This window comes from Anolis carolinensis, chromosome 2 (genome assembly GCF_035594765.1).
Source record: "Anolis carolinensis isolate JA03-04 chromosome 2, rAnoCar3.1.pri, whole genome shotgun sequence".
Taxonomy (NCBI): domain Eukaryota; kingdom Metazoa; phylum Chordata; class Lepidosauria; order Squamata; family Dactyloidae; genus Anolis; species Anolis carolinensis.
Window position 1 is genome coordinate 44,969,742 of NC_085842.1, and position 15,481 is coordinate 44,985,222.

General features: G+C 40.9%; 1 protein-coding gene across 2 annotated transcripts in view; it reads right to left on the reverse strand.

The window, feature by feature from the left end:
- tafa4 (TAFA chemokine like family member 4) overlaps window positions 1-15,196 on the reverse strand; it is a 168,027-nt gene extending 152,831 nt beyond the window's left edge. Inside the window, exon 1 of one of the 2 annotated variants that reach the window (XM_062969691.1) lies at window positions 14,773-15,196. The gene's annotated coding sequence lies outside the window, so the exon portion shown is untranslated. The remainder of the gene's footprint in view (window positions 1-14,772) is intronic. The other variant, XM_008105399.3, reaches the window with a different exon arrangement.
- Between the last annotated feature and the right edge of the window lie 285 nt (window positions 15,197-15,481).

Consider the following 15,481-nt stretch of genomic DNA (forward strand, 5'->3'; position numbering starts at 1 on the left):
TCGCTCAGCTGCAGTCCCCCCCCCCCAGTGTTCTTCACCATTTGTTAAGCCAATGGAAGTCATTATCGAGTCATTATGTGGAAGGCCACAGATTGTAACCCCTACTTTAACAGCATAGAGTCCTGTCACAGCATGAAGGAGACCCATAACCCAAGAGATATAGGAAACTCTATACATTTGAGACACACAGCAACACTTTACATGTAATTTGCAAAATGCAGACTAATTGGGGATATGAAACATTGTGCTCATTTATCCAATTACAGGGTTTGCTTCGACATTAGTAATGGCTGTGAACTGATGTTGCCTTGCTGATCAATTTACCAATCAAATACCGGTAGTATGGATTGACTGATCAGTTTTATCCTCTATTATTTAACCTGGTCTAAAACTGCCAGCTATTCCAAGAATACCCATGTGTAGGTGGTGGCTAGCTTTTGAGGTTTTGTTTTAATTTAAGTGTTGTGCCCTATGCTAACACAGCCAAAAGTTCAGCATCTTTCCATATAAATCTGGAAGCATTCAAGGAAAAACCCAACAGCACAGCAGAGTTTCTGCCACAGGTTACCCCAATCAAAACAGATATTTTTAAACCAAAAAAAAAACCAACTTTACATCTATGGGAAATGCCATCGACTGACAAGTATTATTGTGAAGTTAAAGTGGGAGAAAGTGGTGTATGCCTCCCTTGATTTCCTTGGGAGAAGAACAAAATAATAGTCTAATAAAATAAAATACACTTTTGAAATTAATGGTTTTCAGCTTCCCTTTCCATTCATAAGCAAAGACCGCTTTGTCAAACATAAAATGCAATGACAATTCCTAGATGGTAGGACATTTTGAAGGATTGCACCATTAGCCTCATTAGTCATTTACATAGTGTTAATAACAGTGACAGTCAGCTCTCCTTATTCATATATTCTGCATCCATGGCTCGAAAATACTCCTCCCAAAAACTCCAAAAAAAACCCTTGGTTTTGCTATGTTGTATAAGAGATAAGATTTTACTATACCACTGTACATAATGGGACTTGAGCAGCCACAGATTCTGATATCTATAGAAAGTCCTGGGACCAAACTGCAACAGATACTAAGGGCCCACTGTATATACAAGCTTTACAGTGTTTATTCACCTTTACCACAGCAGTGGCTAGATCAAGAGTGGGGAAAATCCCATTTTACATTTAAGTAGTGAAGGCTGAATGATAGTGATATTAGTAGTGAAGGCTGAATGACAGTGATATACCTGGAGCAGTCCTGCGGAGCACAACAGAGATTTGAAGGATGTACACGCCCAAAGGCTACACTCCTCTTCACCTTATCTCCATGATTTCCTTGAGTGATAAGCTTGACTGCCTTTCATAAACACTAAAGCTAAGGTATCAAAAAACAATCCAATCACCATTCTGGAACATACGATCTTGATTTGTTTAACTGTATTAAAAATAAAAAAGAATCATAAGATGCATAAAATCTGCATGATAAAGAACACAAGAACACAACATCGTCCAATGTGACATAGATTACAGTGTTTAGCGAGTATGGTAGTAAGCAAAACTTTCTATTAAATACTGCGTAAAACAGATGAGCACAACAGAATATCAAATTAAATGAAAAGTTGATTGTTTGAAGTAACAAAGCTTGCCCCTTCAGTGTAGAGCTTTGAAAGGTACATATTCTCCCAGAATTTGAGAACTATAATCCAAGAAAGTAGCTTTTCTAAGCTCTATAATAAAGAAACTTTATTTATATCCCACCACCATCTCCCCGAAGGGACTCTGGGAGGCTTACAAGGCACTTCAGGGTAAACATATAACATACAACAGGTAAAACGGTACAAAAGTATAAAACAAGTCACATAAAATTATAACAACAACCTCCATCAACACATGTAGCATAAAATCAAAATAATGCAATTTTAAACAGCAGTAGATAATTGCTGTCAATTCTCTACTAGGTCATAACTGAATCCCAGTATTTTCAACTGATGATTCCCAATATAAAAGCATCCAATCAATCACAGTTTTGTGTGCTTTCAAGTCATTTCCAACTGATGGCCCATGAAGATGAGACTATCACAGAGGTTTCTGGACAAGAATCTTTCAGAGGCGATTTGCCTTTGCCTTCTTCCTCTGAGGCTGAGAGAGTGTGACTTGCCAAAAATAAAGTCAATTTATTTCCATGCGAAGATTCAAACCTGGTCTCCGGAACCATAGCCCAATGCTCAAACCACTACACCATACTGGCTCTATCCCCAAGTATAACTTCGCAATTATGCTTGTTCCTGTGCTTTAAAATTTGACAGATGGGCTGAGTGGCACATGGATGGAGAGTGTTTGTGTGAACTAATTAAAAAAAATCATCTTAATAATAGGAGCAAACCCAGGGGCCATCCAGTCCAGCCCCCTTCTGCCATGCAGGAAAAGCACAATCCAAGCACTCCTTGAGTGGTGGGATGGAAATAGGGTTTTGGAAGCAAGGAAGGCGAAAAGCACACTTTGAGAACCACTGATTTTTATCATAAGCAGTCATTTCAGACATGCAACTGATAGGACAAAATCTAAACACCAAAAATATGCATCAAACATTTCACATGAAAATTAATTAAACTCTTCTTGATTATTTCTTCATCAATAAGAGTCCATACAGGTTTCTTACTAATACCACACCATCTCAAAAGATGGTAATGTCCATTTCATTGGAATATTCCCTAAACAAATAACACACAGGTTATCTTTTCCTTGTTTACAATAATTGATTACTTTTATTTTATTACCATCCCAAAACAAATTATATACATGTGTATATATAATTACAATGTAAACTTCAAGATAGTTATAATCCTAGAGCTGGAAGACAGAATCAGTTGGATAGTTAGTTGGAAGAGACCACAAGAGCCATTCCAATCCAGCCCCTTGCCATGAGCGAACACACGATCTATGATATTTTTTTAATATTGGACATGGTTTGTTTGTAAACTGTGGTATGAAAACCCATATGTCACTTGTATGATACCTATACCAAAGCAAAAGCCACTGTAAGATTTTGAACCAGATCCATCATCTATTTAAGGCAGTGATTCTCAACCTGTGGGTCCCCAGGTGCTTTGGCCTACAACTCCCAGAAATCCCAGCCAGTTTACCAGCTGTTAGGATTTCTGGGAGTTGAAGGCCAAAACATCTGGGGACCCATAGGTAGAGAACCATTGATGTAAGGTATCTCCCCAGCATACTTTGGATCTCTGTTGACAAAAATGTTCTAGAATAAATATTCATGAACCAGTTTTGACCAAACATGATATTTACATTTATCCTGATATCTGGAATATTTTCATGCACATATGGGACTGATCAGCAAACTGTTGAGTGAAACTGATCCATTCAACACGAAGATTTGAACAAAACAAATTGTAAGGATATTATATGCTACCTCTCATTCAAATCATAAATGAAATCATCAACATTAACCCAGTCAATAGATGCAAATCCCCCTCCCTATGCAAACTATCAGTGTTGTAACTCACTTATGAAAATATATATATGTATTAATGGTACAAAATGATTCTAATGATCCCACAGACTACAGCATAAATGAATTTAAAACACAAACATTACCAAATGATCTGAGGGCTGAATGTTAAAGAAAATACTTCACATTAAAAAACGAATGTTCTGTCTATAATATCTAACAGTGTTAAGCCTATACATGATTATTCAGAAACAAGTTACATTAAACTTTGATGGGATTTACTCTCAAAATAATTGCACAGCATTGCCCTTGCACATAATTGTCCTTACAAACTTAATTAGTTAATATCTTTCCTTCTATAAAATCATATTGAGACTGTCTCTGATGTCAAGTATATCTGAGATTTGAGCAAATGTATCAAGACATTTTAAGACTGGCATTCAAACTGGGTAGTGTTAGAGGTTTAAAGAGTAGAATGCTTCAGTTTTTATTTTCCTAATTTCTTTGTTTATTTTGCTTTCAATTTGTCCATCTGCTGTAATCGTATTTGCCTTTATTTGAATTTTAATAGATGGCCACCATGGAGTCATTGTGTTTAGCAGAACGGTGGCACAGACATTTTGTAAATAAGTAAATTTGCATTAAAGCATACTTGAAAACAAAACTAATTATTACTAAACCATCACAATAAAGCAACTACTTCAAATCTATCAAGTGACATTATAGCTGGGCTATTATTTAAACAGGTCTCTAACTCTGTCTTTTCAGTTACCCATGACATCCACAGCAAGTGAAAAACTATATCAGAAAAATACTGTATTCTAAGAATAAACTGGAATAATACTGTGAAAATATAGTACTTTTTGAAAATAAAAATGCTTTGTGAGTCAATAAACTGTCATCAATGGTGTTTCCCATATTCTTATATATTGGATCAGACAGAAGGATCAGACAACACAGGTACAATTTAATTACTTTCAAAACAGCTTGTATGTATAAATTACAGCAAATACTTGATTCATGAAAAGTAGATAAAACTATAATCATTGATATAGCACTGTCCATTTTACTAATCGTTGTGAAAAACGTGAAAATTAAACATTTGTGTCTTTCTTAACGAAGCAATGAAGTCTTAAATCCAGCTGGACTTTCATGTGCCATCTCTCTGTTTATAGGACATCTGGGGGTAAACAATAAAAGAAATACACAGTAACAGTTGTAGCAATAATGTATTGATTAAGCAAAATAATAGAAAAAAGTAATTGAAACTAGAAAAAAACGAAACACTCATCCAAATTAATGCTGGATTTAGACCCGTTAGTTAGCTGTGACAAGACGTCTCATTCATTTCAATGGGTTTAATCTAGGAAACAGAAAGTCACGATGGTGGTGTGCTTTGAACACTAGATTATGACTCTGGAGACCAGGATTCAAATCCTGGTTGGTTATGGAAACCTACCAGATAACCTTAAGAAGACCACATTCTCTCAGATTCAAAGGAAGAGTTGCAGAACACTGAAAACAACTCGAGAGCACATAACAACAACATATCTAGCAAAGGCAAGTACTGGAATTGAGTACAATCTTTCAATTGTGTTGTTTTAGAAACCATTCAGATAATTCACTGGAAGGCCTTGATACGTAAATATGAAAGTCTTCACCAGACACAAAGCAGTAGCTCATTTAAGGTCAAGGTTCTTAGAGGTTCAACATTGAATGTGCCATCTATAAAGCATCTCGGCTTACTACATGCCTAAATCCAAAAGACTCCAAGGAATATATCTGAAGATGAATGTAAAATGTGTGTATATTTGGGAGGAGACTAGACAGTAGAGCCCCAAGATATGTATGTCTTAAGCAGGTTTATTCCAAAGTGGTACCAAAATCCCCAAGACTAGTTTCCACAGATATGTAATTGAAATCACCTTATAAAGGAGTGATGGATATGTTTGGAGTCCAACAGTAGCCCAATCCATTGACCATTGATGGTGATCTCTGAAGACCAACAACTTTTAGAGATCCTCAGGTTTTTCCATCCCTATTGTAATGGTTCAAATGGTTCTAGACAGGTCCATCTTAATCATGTGAGGTGGAACAGAATGACCAACCAGGACTGATGAAATCATATCTGGATCAAATTTTATATGACCTGATTCAAATATGAACAAAATACCTGATTGGCTGACCATGGGGTCAATGAGTTCATCTTTGGGGGTCTTACTTGTTTTTCAACAGCTATATAGCACAAGCAGTAGCAGATGCATTGCTACTGTATAAAGAAGGAATAAACCTTTTTCACAATTTGTTTAAATTGTTTCACAATTAATTTAAAGCCAAATTAACTCTTTAGGATGAGGTTGGCAGTTCAAGCCGAGGTCAGGGTAAGCTCCTTCCATCAGCCCAGCTTTTGCTCACCTAGCAGTTCAAAAACAACTATGTAAGTAGATAAATAGGTACCGCTTTGGCAGGAAGATAAAAGGCATCCTGAAAAAACATGTTGGCAATAATCCAACCAGGAAAGACATCCATGGATGGCAGGTTCCTCAGCATGGAAAATGAAACAACAGCACCTCCCCATGGCTGAGTTGAGCACAGCCAGATGCCGGGGATGAAAAGAGGGAAGCCTTGCCTCTGTTTGTGTACTGTCTGACTTTGTCAATTGTATAACAGCATTGAATGTTTGCCAGATATGTACCTGTAATCCACTTTGAGTCCCCTTGGGGAGATAGAGCAAAACAGAAATAAAGTATATTATTATTATTATTATTATTATTATTATTATTATTATTATTATTATTATATTTTTCCACTCATGACACCTTTCCTCCAATATATTTTTATGTGATCCCAGATATTAAAGTATATAAAATCGGTTAAAAAAATCAAACATTTACTGATAATAAATCAGCATTGCTAATTTGCTAAACAGGCTGATTTTCCTTTTTATGAAGTACAGCTGCAGCATTTTATAATCCACTGTAAAGACTACATGTTATTGTTAGCAGATTCATACAAATGTCTTAAATAGCCACAACATAGTATTCAGAAACCTTTTACTGTTGTCAAATTTGTCATGACCCCCCCAACACTGAGCTAAAGGGATCCTATTTGAGGTCAGGACCCACTGTTTAAGAAGCAGTGGCATAGATGACAATTCTTCCTCCCGCTCCCCCATACTTCAAAATCTCCAATCCTAAAATAGCAGAATACTAAATATGCAGAAAACTACCATTCCAGCAGTATTAATGAAGCTCAGGAATTGAAGCTAATAAGAAACTTGTGACATTTTTATGGTTATTTGAATTTTTGGTAAAGAGGAACTCTTAAGGTTTTAATGAGAAAATATCATGAGAGTAATCCTGCCCACATTTACATGGGAATGAGTTCCAATGTATTTAGTGATGCTTACTTCTTGCTAAGCTGTAGAGGGTTTAGTTCAATTATACACCATTGAACCAAAATACATATCTATATTAGCTTATTTCAAGCATATTAAAGATAATATTAAAGATAATAGCTTAGTACATAGCCAGGTAAGGCAAGAATATAATAAATTCAACATTCTAGCTATGTATTTTTTAAAAAAATAATAAAATGAAATGCTACCGTACATAAAGCAAAGAATATGAACACCTAGATAGTCACTGTGGAACAGAAAATGTTCGCGACACTTTCAATACTCAAAGATGATAACTGCCATAAATATATGTTAACGTAATAGACTCACTTAAATTGTTTGTTGTGAAAAATGAACATGGTTCCCACTGTTAAATCATTGAATTTCTTTTATTAAGAATCATCCTGTGATGGGTCTGTTTGTCCATGGTTTCCCCAGCAAACAATAGATTTTCAGTCAAACATTAAGGCATAATGTTCAAATATGACACCGTTCCAACTCATGCAAGGAAAAAGCCCATGCCAACTATGCAAATATAGCATGTGCCAGGGAAAATGTATGTCAAAGCAATTTCAAAACACATCTGTGCAATGGTTTGCATGCAATTACGGAGCGCGCACCTTGGAATACATTGAGTGGCAGACTGGGAATATGCTGTCATGAGTTATTTATTTTTACAGAATGCGGATTCAGAAGTTGAGTGAGGAAAAGCATATTTGGAAAAGTAAAGATTTTCCAAAATAGAGGCACATTATGCTGGAAAGGCTTTATCAGCCAAAAAGTTTCAGGCATTGTTTTAGTTTAAAAAGAGAAAGAGAAAGAAGCAAATAACAACACTCAAGTTGATGGCAGCGGACGGGTTGCCAATACAAACAGGAATCAGACTTCTTTATGGCTCTCATCACACTTTTTGGCCCCGCAGAGACATCAAGATTCAATGCCCTAAAGTCTCACTGTGATCAAAAGAAATTACTTTCAGATAAGACTGCATCAGTACCCAACATCCAGCCATATTTGGGCCATTTGCCACTGTTTGTGCAAACCTTGAAGCTGGACAGATGCCCATCTTTGTCCTACCAGCCGAGAGAAGCAAATGAGCCATGGCAACTGAGCAAAGGGAGTTTTCCCTGCTTGCCAACTAGTTGGATTTTTTTCCAGTGGACATTGTAGGGAAGTAGAAGAGACTTGCACCATTTAGCTGATTTCATAAAATCTAGCTAGAATGGACCATGGAAATTTAAGGCACAAGCATAGCTACTCATTCACACTTTGACATTTAACCTATATTCATAGTGTTTGTTTATTACACTAAACCCATCATTTTGAGTTGAGAGGTGTCACAACAGAAGAAGTAAATGAAGGTACTGACAGTGCCAAAGGAGGATTTTGCCCTCACTGGCATTTTTCTTCCGTCCCATACCCTTTAAAACCTTCCATTCTGAAAAGTAACTTACACTTCAATGACTTAAAACTTTAGTTGAACATTTAGGGCAGCCTTTCTTAACTTTTATCTTACACTCAAGAAAGCCTTGAAGCAGTTTTTTCAGATATTAGGGAATGCCTGCACAAAATGACAGATTTCAGGGAATCCCTGCATAAAAATCTCAAAAATGTTTGCGTTTTTAAAAAATAACAATTGTGGAACATATAGCAACCTCTCAAGGAACCTAGGCATCCAGCAAACATGCTGAGAAGCCCTGATTTAGAGATATGGATTAGGGATTCAAGCAAAAGGGATAGGTAAAGTCACCAAGGGAATGTATATATTATATCAAATACAGGAGTTCTAGGTATGAATGATTCTCAGTGTCTTGCTCTCTGGGAGACTAGAAATGTTGTTTGTGCTACAACCCTAAGGTTACACCTTCACATATGCACAAAGAGAGAAAGTAAGATCCCTAAAGACCAAAAGAAGAATGAAAAGTGTCTACTTTTTCCCATTCACCATCAAAAGTCCCCCTTGGAACTAAAAAGGCTGTGTTGTGTGCCTTATATTCTGACTTAGGGCAGCCCCAAGATGAATGTTTCACAGGTTTTCCTTGACAAGATTTGTTCAGAAGGGTTTTGCCTTTGCCTTCAGCTGAGGCTGAGAAAGTGTGACTTGCCCAAAATCACCAAGTGGGTTAGGATCCCCCGGTGGTGCAATGGGTACCAGCAAATCACCAAGTGCGTTAGGATCCCTTGTGCTGGCAGGATTGAAGCCTGAAAGGTCAGCAGTTCGAATCCGGGGAGCAGGGTGAGCTCCCATCTGTCAGCTCTAGCTCTCCATGCAGGGACATGAGAGAAGCCTCCCACAGGATAGTAAAACATCAAACATCCAGGCATCCCCTGGGCAACGTCCTTGTAGATGGCCAATTCTCTCACTCCAGAAGCAACTTGCAGTTTCTCAAGTTACTCCTGACACACACAAAAAAAACCAAGTGGGTTTATGTGACTGAGCTAGTATTTGAACCAAATTTCTCCAGAGTTTTATTCCAATGCTGCATCACACTGGTTCTCGAAGCTTGTACTTCCCCACATTTTATTGCTATGTTTCAGTCAAACTTTCTAGTCTTTTACACATGACAGCAATGCAATGTCCATGGGTTTATGTACAACATGTCTCATGTGGTCTGCTGGAAGACCAGTTATGACACACACTTCAAGCATTGGGTGGACATTTGGCCGTTCACAGTAAACAGGTCTGAGCTCCACCATGATCAAAACACATACAAATTCACAACACTGTCTGCCAAAAAGCATCAGCGTAACAACACAATAGATAGTGCCTTCCCAAGGAAAGGAACAAGGGCCACAAATGTATATACACACAAACCAAAAAGCAGTGTCAAATTTTCACATCCCTCCATATCATTTGCAGAAGTCGTAACTATGGAAGCCTGAAATGACAAAGGAACTCCTCTGTCTCTCAGGGAGAGAGAGACCAAGATAGTGGTCAACTCAGCCTTCTCTTCCCTCACCTCCTTTGCTCATTAAAGAACTCTCAGTACCAGAGCTTTCCAAACTGCGTCTCCACAGGTTCATGTGTTGGCTGCAGTGTGTAGGTGTGTTGGACAAACTGAACAAGAAACCCCTGTATCAATGTGACAAGAGCAATAAATCATATATTTTAACACATATAGCTGACATTTTCATGAGATATGTTGTATCCTCATACATGTCATCATTACAATTTGTGTGTGTGTGTGTCCCTATCTCTTGGTTGAACCTCTAGTTTGTTAGTGACAACAAACTACTGTGGTCATAGAATAATGCAAGTCTAAAAAGTGTGTCACTCATATGAATTGTTTAGAAGGCTCTCTCCCTCACTGGCCGGAATCACTGGGTTGCTGTGGGTTTTCCAGGCTGTATGGCCATGTTCCAGAAGGATTCCCTCCTGACGTTTTGCCTGTATCTATGGCAGGCATCCTCAGAGGTTGTGGGTTCTGTTGGAAACTAGGCAAGTGAGATTTATATATCTGTGGGATGTTCAGAGTAGGAGAAAGAGCTCTTGTCTGTTAGAGGCAAATGTGAATGTTGCAATTGGACACCTTGATTAGCATTGAATGGCCTTTCAGCTTTAAGGTCAGGCTGCTTACTGCCTGGGGGAAATCCTTTGTTGGGATGTGTTAGCTGGCCCTGATTGTTTCCTGTCTGGAATTCCCCTGTTTCTAAGTGTCGTTCTTTATTTACTGTCCTGATTTTAGAGTTTTTTAAAAAAAATACTGGTAGCCAAATTTTGTTCATTTTCATGGTTTCCTCCTTTCTGTTGAAATTGTCCACATGCTTGTGGATTTCAGTGGCTTCTCTATGTAGACTGCCATGGTGGTTGTTAGAGTGGTCCAGCATTTCTGTGTTCTCAAATAATATGGTGTGCCCAGGTTGATTCATTAAGTGTTCTGCTATGCCATGAAAATGAACAAAATCTGGTTCCCAGTACAGTAGAGTCTCATTTATCCAACATAAACAGGCCAGCAGAGCATAAGCGAAAATGTTGGATAATAAGGAGGGATTAAGGAAAAGCCTATTAAACATCAAATTACGTTATGATTTGACAAATTAAGCACCAAAACATCATATTTTACAACAAATTGACAGGAAAAGCAGTTCAATACATGTACTGAAAACATTGACTACTAAAAGGCAGACTGCATTGGATAATACAGAATGTTGGATAAGCGAAGCTTGGATAAGTGAGATTCTACTTAAAAAATTGCTAAAATCAGGGCAGTAAATAAAAAACACCACTCAGAAAGTAGAGGAATTCCAGACATGAATCAATCAGGGTCAGTTAACACCTCCCAACAAAGGATTCCCCCAGTCAGGAAGCAGCCATGCTTTGAAACTGAATGCTAATCAAGGTGATTAATTGAAACATTCACTCTTGCCTCCAACAGACAAGAGTTCTTTCTCCCACCCTGGACTTTCCACAGATATATCAACCCCCTCTTGTCTAGTTTCCAACAGACCTCACAACCTCTGAGGACGTCCGACATAGATGCAGGCGAAACGTCAGAAGAGAATGCTTCTGGAACGTGGCCATACAGCCCACGGAAACTCACAGCAACCCAGTGATTCCGGCCATGAAAGCCTTGGACAACACATTGCCTGTTCATTGTTTGCTGGCGCTTCAGTCCCAGGGATTTCCTTCTGGGCAGAGAAAGCAACAAGGCAGCCTATTCAGAAGAGATGAACGAGGAGATCTTCTCCTCTGGTCAGGCAGACAGGAGCCGCCTACGAAGCAAGGAAGAGCGGAAGAAGAGAGGAGGGCACAGAGGGAGGAGGGCAGCCCAGGCTTTGGCAACGGGAGCGTCTGTCGCTCCGGGAGAAGCACCACCAGCCAGGGCTTGGAAGGGCATCCAAAAGAGAGAGGAAGCGAGAGAGTACAAGGACTCTGTTTTCAGGTCAGGTTTCCTCACCGCCCTGGGCAAGGAGTCCCAGGTGGCGCAGTGGATTAAATCCTGGTGCTGGCAGGACTGATGGCTTTGAAGGCTGGGTTGCTGACCTGAAGGCTGCAGGTTCGAATCCAACCCGGGGAGAGCGCAGGTGCGCTCCCTCTATCAGCTCCAGCTCCATGCAGGGCCTCCCACAAGGATAGTAAAAACATCATCCGGGCGTCCCCTGGGCAACATCCTTGCAGACGGCCAATTCTCTCACACCAGAAGCGACTTGAAGTTTCTCAAGTCGCTCCTGACATGAAAAAAAAAACTTGCTCTGGGTTCCATCTGCACTGACCACTATAATAATAATAATAATAATAATAATAATAATAATAATAATAATAATAATAATAATGCGGGCTGTGGCGCAGACTGGAGAGCAAGCCAGCTGCAACCAGCTGCAAAGAATCACTCTGACCAGGAGGTCATGAGTTCGAGGCCTGCTCGGAGCCTATGTTTGTCTTGTCTTTGTTCTATGTTTAAAAGCATTGAATGTTTGCCTATATGTGTAATGTATCCGCCCTGAGTCCCCTTCGGGGTGAGAAGGGCGGAATATAAATGCTGTAAATAAATAAATAAATATAAATAAATAATAATAATGGTTTGATTCTCCATAATGCTAATGGGGTAGGTGCTCTTAGTTCTGCTCCTCAGCAGAACTAAGAGCACCTAACCCATTAGCATTATGGAGAATCAAACCATTATTATTCAAAGACTCTGGCAGAAACCAGTGCAGATGGTCCCGGTGGTGATGGGCACACTGGGTGCCGTGCCAAAAGATCTCAGCCGGCATTTGGAAACAATAGGCATTGACAAAATTACGATCTGCCAACTGCAAAAGGCCACCCTACTGGGATCTGCACGCACCATCCGAAAATACATCACACAGTCCTAGAAGTGTTGGGAAGTGTTCGACTTGTGATTTTGTGATATGAAATCCAGCATATCTATCTTGTTTGCTGTGTCATTAATAATAATAATAATAATAATAATAATAATAATAATAATAATAATAATAATAATAAATACCCCACTGCATCTCCCGGAGGATTCGGGGCGGCTTACACTGGGACAAGCCCAAAAGAAAAGAAGAAGGGACTTAGAAATTAGACTGACAGGCAGTCCACGAGATACAAACACCCGACTTACAAATGGCTCATAGTTAAGAATGGGGGCTGAGACAACAAGTGAGAGACCTGTACTCTAGGAAGGGAAATCCACTCGTGGAAGAGTTATTCTCATGGGGGAAAGGCGTCCCTGCGGATGCCAGCTTCAAACTGGGGCGGCCACGCAACTCTCCCAAAACAAAGCAAGTCCTGCTTGAGGTTTGTGTCCTCCCCAACTGGCTCCAGGGTTTCCTCTGCAACCATCTCCACGTTCTTCAATACATTAAAATGGTCATTGGTTTTGCTCTCCTGGGGGAGAGAACCAAGCCGCCTTAATAAAGCCAGAAAGGGATCCTTGGAGAGGGAGAAGGAAAGAGATCCCGGCCCAAGCTCTCCTCCGCCGGGGACATCATCTTGCAAAAGAAATCTCCTCAGTTATGATATACCTCACAACCTCTGGGGATGCCTGCCATAGATGTGAGCGAAACGTCAGGAGAGAATACTTCTGGAACATGCCCATACAGCCCGGAAAACACACAACAACCCTGTGATTCCGGACATGAAAGCTTTCGACAAAACCATAGGATTCTTAGTCAGGGAAGGCAAAAGATTCTGTCAAACTACTACTGGCGGTGCAAGTGATCTCAAACTGCATTCATGCTCCAGTGTAGATGCCCATGAAAGCCTTCGACAACACAATCTCCTCAGTTGACACGGAGTTTGTCGCCACTCGAGCTGCCATGGCTCTGGGCTGGGGAAACATAGGATTAATGTTAATGTGTTATCCAAGGCTTTCATGGCCCGAATCACTGGGTTGCTGTGAGTTTTCCGGACTGTATGGCCATGTTCCAGAAGCATTCTCTCCTGACGTTTCGCAGGCATCCTCAGATGTTGTGAGGTACTGTATATTGGAAACTAGGCAAGGGAGGTTTATCTATCTGGGGTATGTCCAGGGTGGGAGAAAAAACTCTTTTGTCTGTTGGAGGCAAGTGTGAACGTTGCAATTGATCACCTCGGTTAGCCTTGCAGATTCAAAAATTGGCTGCTCACTGCCTGGGGAAATCCTTTGTTAGTAGGTGTTAGCTGGCTCCGGTTGTTTTCTGTCTGTCAAAGCTGACTTGGCAACTTGAGGAAGTAAGAAAAGCAAGCCCATATCACAATCTAGTAAAGTTGGGCGGATATTTGGGATATAAATATGATGGATCTCTTAAAAATGTTTAAACTTTAAACGCTGGCCCCTAGCCAATCCTAAACAGTTCAGCACTTTGATTAGCATTGAAAAGCCTTGCAGCTTCAAGGCCTGGCTGCTTCCTGCCTGGGGAATCCTTTGTTGGGAAGTATTACTTGGCCCATGTTTCCTGTCCGAAAATGAACAAAATGAACAGGTCGGAAGCAGCCAGGCTCTGAAGCGGCAACACCATTCAATGCTAATCAAGGTGATCAATTGCAACATTCACATTTGCTTCCAACAAACAAGAGTTCTTTTCCCACCCTGGACCTTCCACAGATATATAAACCCCACCTGCCTAATTTCCAACAGACCTCACAACCTCTGAGGATGCCTGCCAAAGATGCGGGAGGGAATACTTCTGGAACATGGCAATACAGCCCGGAAAACTCACAGTGATTCCGGCCACGAAAGCTTTCGACAAAACCATAGGATTTTTAGGCAGGGAAGGCAAAATATTCTGTCAAACTATTTCTGGCGGTGCAAGTGAATCAAACTGCATTCATGCTCCAGTGTAGATGATCCTTTGCTCCCTCCTAACCTGGCCCGGAGCTTTCCCTGGGCAAAACTCCCACTGGGACCCCTCCTCCTCCCCGGAGAGTTCTGGGCTTGACTCGAAACCGACGCGCGAGAAGGAATCTCACGGGGACCCACCTGTCTCGCGGGACGGGACGAAGGCAGGAGCACTTCTGCAGTCACCCAATCCGGATCGGAGGGCAGAGCGGCTCCCGTTCCCGAAATAAAACAAAGCAAAGCAACGAGGAGCAGCCTCGGCTGTCCCCCCGAAGGCTCTGGGCTGGAGGGAGCCTGAAAGGAAGGAGACGGACCCCGGGTGAACGTCTCTCCAGGAAGAAGCCGATCCGTCCCAGAAAAAGGAAGACAAGGAGAAGCCCGAGCCGGGAAACAGAGATATGCCGGTGTCACAATGTATGTGTGTGTGTCACGATGGCAGGGAAGTTGGGAAGGCTGAGGGAGCGCAGCCCAGGCAAAGGAAAGGCACTCGGGAGAGCCAAGCGCGGACAGAGGCAAAAAGGGAGCGAGCTGTCTCTCCTGCTGCCGCCTGTTTGAACGGGCTCCGAGGCGGGCGGCCCTGATTGGTCGGCGGGGGGCCAGGCCCCGCCCTCTCCGCCTCCTCTACGTCTTCTTCCAAAACCTGGGTCGCAGTCCCCGCCCCCCAAGATGGGCTACAATTGAAAGAAGTGCCCAAAGGAGCTAGGAAAGGGCTGCTCACGCCCTCTCTTGCTCCTTCTCTTCTTTTTATAGAATCCTAGAGTTGGAAGAGACCTCGTAGGCCTTCCAGTCCAACCCCCTGCCAAGAAGCAGGAAATCTGCATGCAAAGCAATGCTCTCTACCTGGGGCTGC